Source organism: Clinocottus analis, unplaced genomic scaffold, assembly GCF_023055335.1.
Source record: "Clinocottus analis isolate CAN_PGR_092001 unplaced genomic scaffold, fCliAna1.0.p SCAF_13, whole genome shotgun sequence".
In the NCBI taxonomy this organism is placed as follows: Eukaryota; Metazoa; Chordata; class Actinopteri; order Perciformes; family Cottidae; genus Clinocottus; species Clinocottus analis.
The window spans coordinates 9,090,217-9,101,708 of NW_027175854.1; positions in this window are offsets into that span (position 1 = coordinate 9,090,217).

Sequence of the window (11,492 nt, forward strand, 5' to 3'; positions counted from 1 at the left end):
TTAGAGCAGATTAGATGAAACTTTAATGTGTTCCACGGGGAAATTTTGCATTCAATGTGACACATTCACTCAGCGAGATTATGTCTGTGTTGAAACAGCACTGGCACTCAACAATGACATGTTCACCACTCCGAGGGAAAGGAGGAATGAGCCCCATCCTTGACAGGCACGACATCAGTCATTTCATCTGTCCGAGCGCAGTCGCTCGTCACCGAGAGAGATCATTAGTTGTCACATTTCATCGTCAATTAATAAGAAATATGAAAACTGTCCCGTCCGCGCTTGATGGCTCCGATACGTATCAGCATGCTTAATGCGATGAGTCCCCGGACGCTCCTGGACCGGTCAAAGGTCAAACTGCTGCAGTGGGATGCGGAGCCGGCGATTCCCAGGCAGACAGTGATTTGTTACAGCCCTCACATGAAAAAGCTCCACGTTTTTCGCTAGCTGCCTGACTCTCCGCAAGATGACAGCGGGATTTCAACAGGCAGAGTTATTTGTCACAAAACAAATTGTTACAAATCTGTGTGACAAACATAGAATAGCGTGCCCACCGTGTTTTAATCTCTCATTTTTCTGTCTTTTGTTTCGATAATCGAAATGAATAAATGAACCGTGGTATGTTTCATTCTTAATGAAGCGTGTAGCAAATTAATATTTCACACACCTGCTGTGTGTCTTTGGTGGGTTTTGACTGGGGACCCAGTCCCAGCCCAGGAATGCATGAATGTTGGATGAAACGTTCATCAAACGCTGTCACAAAAACTTTATCCTCTCCTGTCAACCGCACATGGAGAAACGGAAAACAGGCCCTGGCGCAGGCCAAAGTAATCCCAGCCATAACTTGATCCACAGCCTTAGGTTTACTTATTGTGTGGTAGTGGAATTATTTAGACTGCAAGGTATATATAGGTTATGTGTGTGTCTATGGATTTGGATGGGGTCAGCTCAGGTCAATCCTCTGCATCTCTGACATCCACCTGCTGTCTCAGTATCGCCTGCAGCTTCCTCCAACCCTCGGTAGACCACGTCCTCCGCCGTCTGAGTATCACCGGAGCTGCTTACACATATCTCGCCTTAGAGCCCGCAGGGACGTTTTGATGCGCGGTTCATCATACATGTTTTAATCATTCGGTCCCTCAGACACCTCCCAGGAGGGGGCCGCTGCAGCACATTACCGGGTACACACAATTAGTGATATAATCATGATGATGATAATGAAATGTATTTAGAGCATATCAGCGTGGTTCATTCTGTTCGGGGAGACATTAGCAGGACTGCAGCCCTGGAAAAGCCTCGGTGCTCGGGCTCCCGGTGCTTCCCCTCCCCACCCCCCCACCTCAGACACACACACACACACACACACACACACACACAGACACACCCTGGAGACTGGCAGAGCCCGGCAGGTTGCCACGTCAGAGATTAGCAGTCATAGCAGTCGACTTGGCGCTCCTTCTGCGCCGTCAACTGCGGAAGCCTCACCTGACAGGTGTTGCTCTCAATCAGTGCTCCTCTGCCCCCCACACCCTCACCAAGCTGTCCTTGGAGTGGGAAGAGGCAAGGAGACCTCCCCTCCCCCTCTATACATCCTGACAGTCTTTTCAGGTGATGCACCAGGAAAGAAACGGTAACCTCCTCCCTCCCCCTCAATGAGAAACTATTGATATCACATCAGTGACATCAGCGGGGAAACACAGAGCTGCACTTTTGATTTTTTTTCTTTTCTTGTTCCCCTCAGGGATGTTCAGTCACCTGTTAAAGGTCAAGGTGATATAGCATGTCAGGATCAGAGGGAGGGCTTCAATGCAGGAATAATGGTACATGCTGGGAACTGTCTTAACAGACCGTAAGCCGAAAATAAACCCATGATCACTGGTTAAAAATAACTAGAGGGCCGAGGGTGTATTTGTTTCGGAATACATGCTGATTTAAGTTTTATTAAAACATTGCTAAAAAAACCTTTGACATCTACCTCAATGCCTATTGAGGGAGGATGAGCATAACTCGACAAACAGAGGCAAATGGCCACTTCACATTATCACTGGTTACTCACAAGCTACTTGTTTTGTATTGTGTCCTTCAAGGGATTGTTATTATTATTCAATATATTTTGCTATCATTATTTATTTCAGACTTGTGAGTTTTTAAAATCCAATACGAGGACCTCAAGAACACAGGTCTTATCATTGCAGTTAAAAAGTCACCCATGCTTAAAATACATTTGTTCCAGTGTTTCCAATGACAAGAGAAATCTCTTGTATCACTTTGTGTTGGCTCCGTTGAGGCCTTCATAATCAATTATTTTTGATGCAGTCAATCAACATTTAAACCTGAACATTTAATTCCTGACAAAACAGCTGTGACACATTTAGCTGGCTTGTGTCACATGTAACAATCATTTTATTTTATATAGAAAAATCTTATACCTATTTATTAAATAATCAGTATTGGTATTGACCCATCAGTGTCTTTAAAATTACAACAGGAAGTATCGGTACTGTGTCGAATCAACAAGTTTGATATTGTTGAATTTGCTGCTGTACTAACAATTTAAACGTTGTGCCCCGCCCACTCTGCTTATTGAGATTTATATAACACCACAACAATTCAGTTGTTATTCGTTGCTACTGATGCTTTTTATATACCTGTTCTTTTGAAACGCCACTTCAAGCCGGAAGTTGGAGTTTCCTGTTGCGTTTGGAAAACATGGGATTTATGGTCACCTGGAAGATGTGTGGCTCTGACTAGTGTTAGCTAAGTAGCTTAACTGCTTCTGGCGCTAACTTGTATCTTGAGTGGGTTGTTTGCTTTGTCTGTTAATATCCTGAGGATGTCTTGGTGTTTCTGTAATTTGTAATAAGACACTTTGACATGTCACAGTAGGAAAACACAGGTGCGTTACCAATACCAATTAATGATGAGCTGAATTCCAGTTATCTGCTGCATCGCTCACTGTCACACTCGTTAAATTTATGAGTAACACCTGTGCTCCCAAGTTCAACCGCCTGGCCTATATTCTGCTCAAACCCCCGTTATTATTTATTTATTTGATGATGTTCTTTTTATCTGGTGGACGTTGGTCAACATTAAGAGTCATGACGCTTTCATTATGGTTATTTTCATAACATCATAACCTCTGGTTTCTCTTTCCAAGTTAATGTAGGAATGTGAATAATTTCACCGACTAATTGGTGACCTGTAATATTGGCTAAGTGGGAAACTTCACTTATGTGTAGAGTCTTGCACTGTATATTCTTTGCAATGTTTGGAGGCGGAAAACAAGGCCACAAAGTGGTTGGTGCTGCTGGGTGGCACTACAGTAGATTTCACATAATAACTGCCGTCAAATGCAGTTTTGGAGAAAATATTGTTGTCACTCTTCAAACACTGCTGCAAACACGCGCTGCGTCCTTTTGTTGGTGCTGCTCACATCCCATTTCACAAGCTTCCACCAACTGTGGACAAGCTGTTTGTATTTTATTGTACTCTATGGAGGGAGCCTACTAAAGTGAGTTGAACATGATGTCATACATTTTGGGATTAATGTTAAACAGTAAACTGTTAAACAATGGCATAAATTAAAAAATAAATCATATTTCTGTATGGCTAAGTTTAGAAATAGCAAGTTTTCTTTTCTGTTTCCCCATAACAAAAAAAGTATTGTAAAATAATGAGCACTGGCCGAGTAGTACATCACCTGTGGTCATTTTGCATGATCATATTTATCCGCAGGACTCGTATATTCGTTTATAACTTTCTAGAACTGCTGAATCAAGGGACTATTTGTTTAGTTTCCAAAATCCTGCCACTGCCTATTAGCTAGAGGGTATGTTTATGTGAGACCAGGCCCTAATCTGTAGGTTATTAAGTGAAACATGCAAACTGATTGGGTGGAACTCAGGAGGAAAACCAGCCTTTCTGTTTGTTCCCAGCGATAATGACTGAATTATTCATCCTGTGTGATGATTAATTAAAAAAGGCCCCGGGTCCTGTGGCAGGTACAGGCTGCCGAAGCACACGCTGACATTCCCATGTGATGTGCTGGGTGTCTCTGGCTGCACCCGCCCTCCTCCTGCTTCCCTCTGCGCGCCTTAAGGGAAAGTGCCCTCACACGCGGTACATGCCCGTGCAACCAACACTTTAACCCAATTCATAAATACACAAGGTGAAATACGAGGGTCTGGTAATCGTAAGTAAACGCAGGCTGGGGGTCAAGTTCAACTAGTTTTCAGGGCTTTAGTCCGTGTGGGGTCTTTAAATATTCCAGTTGGTTCATATCTAGATGCGATGAATGCATGATTATCATATAGGACTGCACAGTGAGCCATTTTGTAATGCAGTGTAACAGGGTTTGTACTCCAAGAAGCTCCCACATACTCATTATGATTTCAAACTATTCATAAATTCATTTAGCCGCATCACCCTGTTTTTTTTATAAGCCGACAGGGGAATCGGCAATGAACCATTGTATATTCTTAATAGTCAATAGTCAATTGACAAAGAACACAACCCTGTTCAAAATGTCACGTGTCACAGTGGAATCAAACAATACATCCAATGACATGCTGTTGCTGCAGAGTTAGAGAATTTGAATCTCAGGAGTCTTGTTTTCCTGCTCCTCATGGAACAGGTTTGGCACATGTGTGTAAGTTGGACATTTCTAGTATATTCAAAAGCCTTAAATAGAAAAAGCTAAAATAATCAAATAATCAACATGTATTATCTGAGAGCTAAAACGACCTTCAGAGGTACAGAGGTACAGTATGTTGACTGTGAAAAGTAGTTACAGGTTGGTCCATGTTACAGCTACTGCTTCTGTTTGCTGCAAGTCAATGCAAAACCAGGGTCTTAAACCACAGCTGTTAAAAGGCAGTGGTGAGATGGTGAGAAGTATCTCAGCCTTGGTAATAGATTTTCTTCGATGGCCTTTTTATCTACATTGGTGCATCTCGCCTCACTGTAACCAGCGGCTGGTTGCTGCCAGACGCAGGTAGGCGTCCTCTGACCCAGTGTGGGCAGCTGGCAATGGGCAGGACATGCCCTGTGGCAGTGCCAGGGGAAGGCCAGGAGGGCTGGGGTCCAGGCCTGCTCTTGTCTCTGCTCGGGCCCCGCTAATGGAATGGGGCTGGGCCGCCCATATGGCACTTGTGAGAAGAACTGGGGGCTCTGGAGGTTGGCACGCCGAGTCACCAGGCAGTCTCCCGTTAGAAATGAAACAGGACAGGGCCAGAGCTACGTGATCTCCCCACGACCGCCGAGCGTTATGGATGTGTTCACTGATGGGGATGGAGACACACCTGCACCAGAGGCTTCCATCTGCCCCAGAAGGACCATGACATTGCTTTTTGGATGTTTTGTTCCATTAACTATACATTTTAAAACCATTTACCAAATCTCTGTTTAAGGTTTAAATTCATTTCCTACTTTCCAGCAATTGGTTTCTGTTTTGATCCCATTTGAAAAACTACTTCCCGGAACTTGAAATGTACATTGCTTTTGCACAGGAATGCAGTTGAGAGCAGTGGTTGGCGCATGTCGACGTGCCAAAAAACATTTATTCAAAAGGATATTGTGGGAAAACCTAAGTTGGGAAATGAACAGTTGAAAAACACCAGAATTGTAAATAGAATAATGTGATATCGGTCATGTCTTCAGTACAAATTTGTCAACATAGATTTTGCCAGCAGTTTGTCATTACTGATACTGTTGGTATGGAAGACAACATCAAGCACATTGAGGAAAGGCTCCATAATCCTCCTCAGAATAGGAGCTCTATAATCCTCCTCATAATAGGAGCTAAACATTCAGTATGTTGTGTGTCATTTCTACTGCATACCTGCTGCTGCTCACTAAATCCATTGCTCTCTTAATGGTTGTAGGATATCTTACGAAAAAGTTATTCAAGTCCAGCAACATGTACATTTCCATGTTACACCTTTAAAATAGACTTTGTCACAGGAAACAACTTAGATTAGTTTTAGAAAACAAAACCACTTGGTCGGGGTTAGCAACAGATTATGGTTTGCATTACTTAAGATGGGAAGTTATGTGATAAATACATCAAGGTGGACTTCCAGTTTCACATGAACAGCGGCATCTTGGGTAAAAGACTGTTTATTTTGGTTTAACCTACCCGCCCTGTGTGGGTTTTTGTGCTCTTTATACTTCCTGGTCCATGATAATGTGGATTACATTCAAATTGATTACAGCGCATTCACTTTCATGAACGCTGTATGAGAAGACAGATAATGTGTGACACATTCATTTTGCCTTGAAATGCAATAAAAAAAAAAACATGTAAGCTCAATGCTTCTGTATAGAGAGCTACATTCATCTGAAAACAGCATCTCGTAACACGACTATTTTCAGTCGGTCTCCCTATTTTTAATTTGCAGCGACCACTCTGCGAAGGCCTTACGTTTGTCTCTGCGGAGCTGGTCGACCAAAAACAGTTTGGGTTAATGAGCCAACAACTCGCGGAGAACGTCCTCTAAGTTGGAGGTCAAGGAGGAACCAGTTTGCCAGGACGTACGCAGCGTTAGCCCCGTGTTCAGGGGCCGGCCAGATCGGCTGTGTGTCGGCAAAGAAATGGACGGGAGGGAGAGCGGCGTACCCCAGCCATCTCTGGCAGCGACTCCTCTCCGAGCTGCGTGGGACCAGGAGAAGGAGAGTCACATGGGATGAGAGGAGAGAGGAAAGTGTGTTCGAGCGGTCTGCAGTGCTGCAGTGTTAACAAATGTGTTCACATACTGTATGCCCTGAGATAATGCTTACCCTCTGGAATCACTGCGCTCCATGCTGACTGAACCACACAGGCCGATGCAAACGGAACTAAAATTACCACTTCATGGTGACACTGGCAATTTGTACTGCAGACCTAAAAAAGAAAAAAGAAAAAGGAGAAATAGCGAGGGTAATTACAGTCAGCGGAAAAGAACCCGGTTTGACGTTGGCCTGCCCTGGTTTTTCTCCTAATACTGCATTAAAAAGTGAGGCCAGACTTTTAAAACGGGTCACTCTTACAAACCCTCCCCTCCCATCTCCATTTCTTCCTCCTCCCCTTTCACCCTGTCTTCCTACTCTTTCTCCTCCTCCACCACCCACCTCTCTGGATCTGGAACAAAAGCCACCTCCGCTGCCGCCACCTCCCCTCCCTGTCTCCCGCTTTTCCATTTTATTGGTGACAGCTGCCGCGAAACAAACTCGCGGAGCGAGAGAAATGATGTGTCAGTGGAAGGTCCTTTAGCCCGCGCTGCTAATCTGTCACACGCCGTTTGTTGTTTACTGTTTCCTCCCGCTCGCCGACTGGCCGGCAGTGTGCGCGGCGCAGTAATGGCGACAGATGCTGACCCGCAGAAGTGTGAATCTTGCCGATTTCTCCCTGCTGTCAACCTGTAAATTACAGCTATCGGGAGTAATTAGACCCGATAAAACCCTTCCAAGCTTCACCCCCCATCTCGACACACACACACAGAGCTGTGGCCTGCCAGTGACCCGAGTGTGTGCCATTTTGAGAAAGAAGGCCCTGAGTTATTTTGTTCAAAACTATTTAAAAACATGTGCAAATAATTTACGGCTTATATTCATTATAGCGGCCACTGTAAAATACTCGGCACTCTTTCTGGATTTCGTCTCCTTTTTTTTGGGGTCAAAGTCTGACATCCCTCCCCAAAACACTGCATGACTTTGAAGACTCCGAGATCGATGCTGGCAGCGGCTCGGGAGTCGCAGAGGTAAGTCCATCCGCAGCATCTGAATCTGCAGACGTTGCCAGTCGTCCTCTACTTATCCTCACCAAGGTTTTGCAGGGGGACAGCGGGGTCCTGGACACAACCAGAGAAGCCGCTATCGAGGCCACCTCTCCTTGCCCTGGCATCCGTGTTCGGCCTGCCACCACCACGGCGGCCACCACTGCCAAGCATGCCCTTAAAAGCAGGCCCTGTGCCCCTTTAAGTAACTCACGCAATACCAGAGGTCACGCAGCCAGGTCTTGTCATCCTCTCCCTGACTCTCTGCCCTCGTCCTCGTCCTTCTCCTCCTCCTCCTTCTCTTCCTCCTCCTCCTACAGCCCTCGGTGCCCACTTCCTGACCATCGGAGCCAATCGCTTTCCACCCCTCGCCTACTCCGCCGCCAATGCAGAGCGGCAATCTGTCAACCGGGCACTAGGAGATGCCACCCTGCCGGCCGCCTTCCGTACACTGCGGTAATGGCTTCTGGCAGCCCTGGAAAGATAAGTAACAGGCAAAAAGGCAGGGAAGCGGGAAGAGGAGGAAGGGAGGGAGGGCCGAGGGCCACGGAGCAGAGGACCCTCTCTCACATCCAGTCTGCCCCCGTCCCGCCGCTGCTCGACCTGCCTCTCCCCCTTTCGCCTCACCCCTCTTTGGCCCGGTCGCTTTGCACGATACTTCAGTGAATAAATGAGTCGTTTTAATCCGACTGACAAGCTGGCATTGCCCAGCCCTGCCCTCCATCTGTACTGGCGGCCAGCGCAGCAGCAGGCCCCAGGCAGCCCGATGTGCCAATCCAACACACAGCTTATCCTGGCTGTAGCTTCAGGGACAGAAGGGTTAGAGCTCTATGCGGCAGCTACCCTCTCCACCAAAAGAGCTATTTATATAAGAAAGGGATTAGCCAGTGGAGGCTTTGATGAACTGGAAAAAAATTATGAATTTGCTCCCCTCTTGCCCTAGTGCACGTTTGAAGGCCTTGTCTTTTTAAACAAAGCTGCACTTTATTTCCTGCGTTTTCACATGATAAAATAATCTAGTGTTCAATTTCATTTGACACCCACGTTGTTCTCAATTTACATATTTGCTTTCCAGATCAGGGATGATATATTTATACTTTTTTTTTCATGAGGCAATATGTTCCACAATTGCACACTGCAACAGATGAACACGTTCTACTCTGCAACAAAGGCAAAACTCAAACAAGCCTCATTTCCATCTGTCCCCATCACTACGGGGTTCATTTTTTGCCCCGTCATCCTCGGTGCAGCGGGAGGCCAAATGCACTATCACTCACGCTGACCGCCGTCCCGACCGAAAAAAACGCAGAGGGAGAGAAAAAAAACTTGGCCACAGGAGGTGCTAAACCCTCTGCTCCATTTCCTCTCTCCACAAGCTCCCCTCCACTCCCCCACTCGTCCATGTGTCACCTCCAAGTCGTTTGGGAAGGGACCTGGTAACATTTGAGTGCCCAATTAAGCGCAGGGGCTCAGTCCGGGCCCCCCTCTGGGTTCCGTTCAGGCACGTCACTGATGAGCAGGCTGCCCTTATCCCGATGAACACACACACACACACACACACACACACACACACACACACACACACACACACACACACACGCACACACACACTCTCACTCTCCTCCCGACCTCGCATTCTTTTTCATGCTTCCTTCCCCCGTCTGTTCTGCCTCTTTTTCACACAAACACGCTCTCCTCCCTGGTTAAAGATCCCCCACAGATCTGATTGCAGCTTATCTTTGAAACAGGAGGTTATGACTGTTTGATCCATGGCTGCCGAGCGCGTTGCCAGTTATGCGCCGGGCCTGGATGCTGCTTATAGGGTTCGTCCCACAGCGCCGCTGAGGATGCGAGGGCCCCGGTGTTTTGCCGCTTTTGGTGAAAGATTAAGCACTGTTTTCTTAAATTAGCCCGGAAAACATGAAGCATGAACATAAAAGGAAATATTCTTTATCCGCAAGGTCAACCATGCGCTCATTATCACCCAGATTGAATAATTACTGAACTTAAGAAGTGTAGAGAAAAAATAAAACAACTCTGGTTTAGCGCAGTAAGGCCTTTTGAAGTGTTTAAAGGAGTGCTTATTCCCTTAACTGTGTGTGAAAGAGCATCGCTGGATAATTTAGGTTACAGACTCGACGGTGACAGCTGGGCAGCATTGAAAGCCAACCAAATCGGCATAAATCACTGATTTTTTTTTTCCTCCTTTCAATAAGTAGGTTAATATCTCAGAATGGTGTTTTTAATGTTTTATTCAGCGACGAGGCAGGGACAGTGTTAAGGGACGGCAAGTGTTTTTGAATGCAGATGGGAGGTGGAGGGCTGGGCAGGGTTTGGCATCTCCCCGCGGTCGCCTCCGAGCACGCCGGCCCTGTTAGAGTGAGCGCGGGAACGACTCTCGGCCCTCTCGAGCCCTCCATATTAAACAAGTGCTTTGTAAGTGTGCCGTCATTACTATTCATCACAAATAAATACTTAAGCACTCAGAGCTTAGCACCCCGCTGCTTTACAGTTATCCATTATTTCTGTCACCTGGTCGTCCTTTTTCTGTCTCCTCCCCTCGCTGCCTCTCTTCCCCCTGTTTGCGACTGAATGTTCCGGTGCCCTTCAACTCAGCCGTGTGCTGGGAGCGAGCTGGCGGCTGGTGCCCGTGTGCCAAGCCTCGCTGCTTTGTGTCCCATATTCTCTGCCCTCACCTGAGGCCTTGCCCCAGCAGGACAGCAGGGCCAGAGGCTTTGTTTTGCTCTCTGCGCTTCCCAAGACGATGCCCTTCCTCTGTTTTCAACACTTTGCCCCTCCACATTCAATTTTTTTTTCTCTTTTTGCACAAACACAACCACACAAACTTCCTCCTAAGTTCAAAGTCCACTCCAGACCCAGACACGGGGGCAATAGTCCATTGCACCTTGTCCTCTACGGCGCGTTTTTGGAAGGTGATCCGATCCTCTTTTTTTTTTCTTTCTTTTTTTTTCCTCCTCTGCCACTGCGCTTGGCGGGCTGGCTGGCTCCGGTGCAGCGCGGCGTGCGCTGGCGTGGACTGAGGCTGGGCCAGTGTGCTCAGAAGCTGATGAATTGCAGGCGAGATGCGGGGCGGCAGCCGGCGAGGAGCGCCGGCGAGCGGCCGTCACGCGCTATCACCGTCTGCCCGTGTGATGGGGGAAATCGGAGAGACAGCGCTGACAACTTAATTTAACACCAGATCTGGAGGAAGCCAGAGTGCCACTGCGCTCTGGATAATTGATAACTCTGCCACTCCACCACGCCTCGCCTCACCTCGCGCCCACAACGCCCCGGCTCATCATCGACCCAAGCCAGGGGTGGATACATTACTGCACAGATTTGAACACTTGTCCGGTTGTTTGGGACCGTAGAAATGCTTTTCACACCAGAAGCAAGGGTGGGATGAAAAGTGCAAAGCATGTATGAACTTATGGTGTTCTGAGTTTTTGTCTTTTTTTGTATTTTTATCTGCCTCCATAATGTGTTTAATACCGGTGCCAATGCAGTACTTTAGTTTTACGACTGCTATCATGTAAGTATACCTTTTTCAAAACTTTGGTTTGAAGAATATGAATATCTTTTTTCTACAACCTCCCTCTCCGTTCACTTGACACACAATAACCCAGCACCTTACTGACAATGTACAGTCCAGGCCACAATGATCCAAATTCATTAGGAAATGTCTCATCAAAGAAGAAGTAATTAGGACCAATAACTATTGCTTGATGCTTTTAGACACTT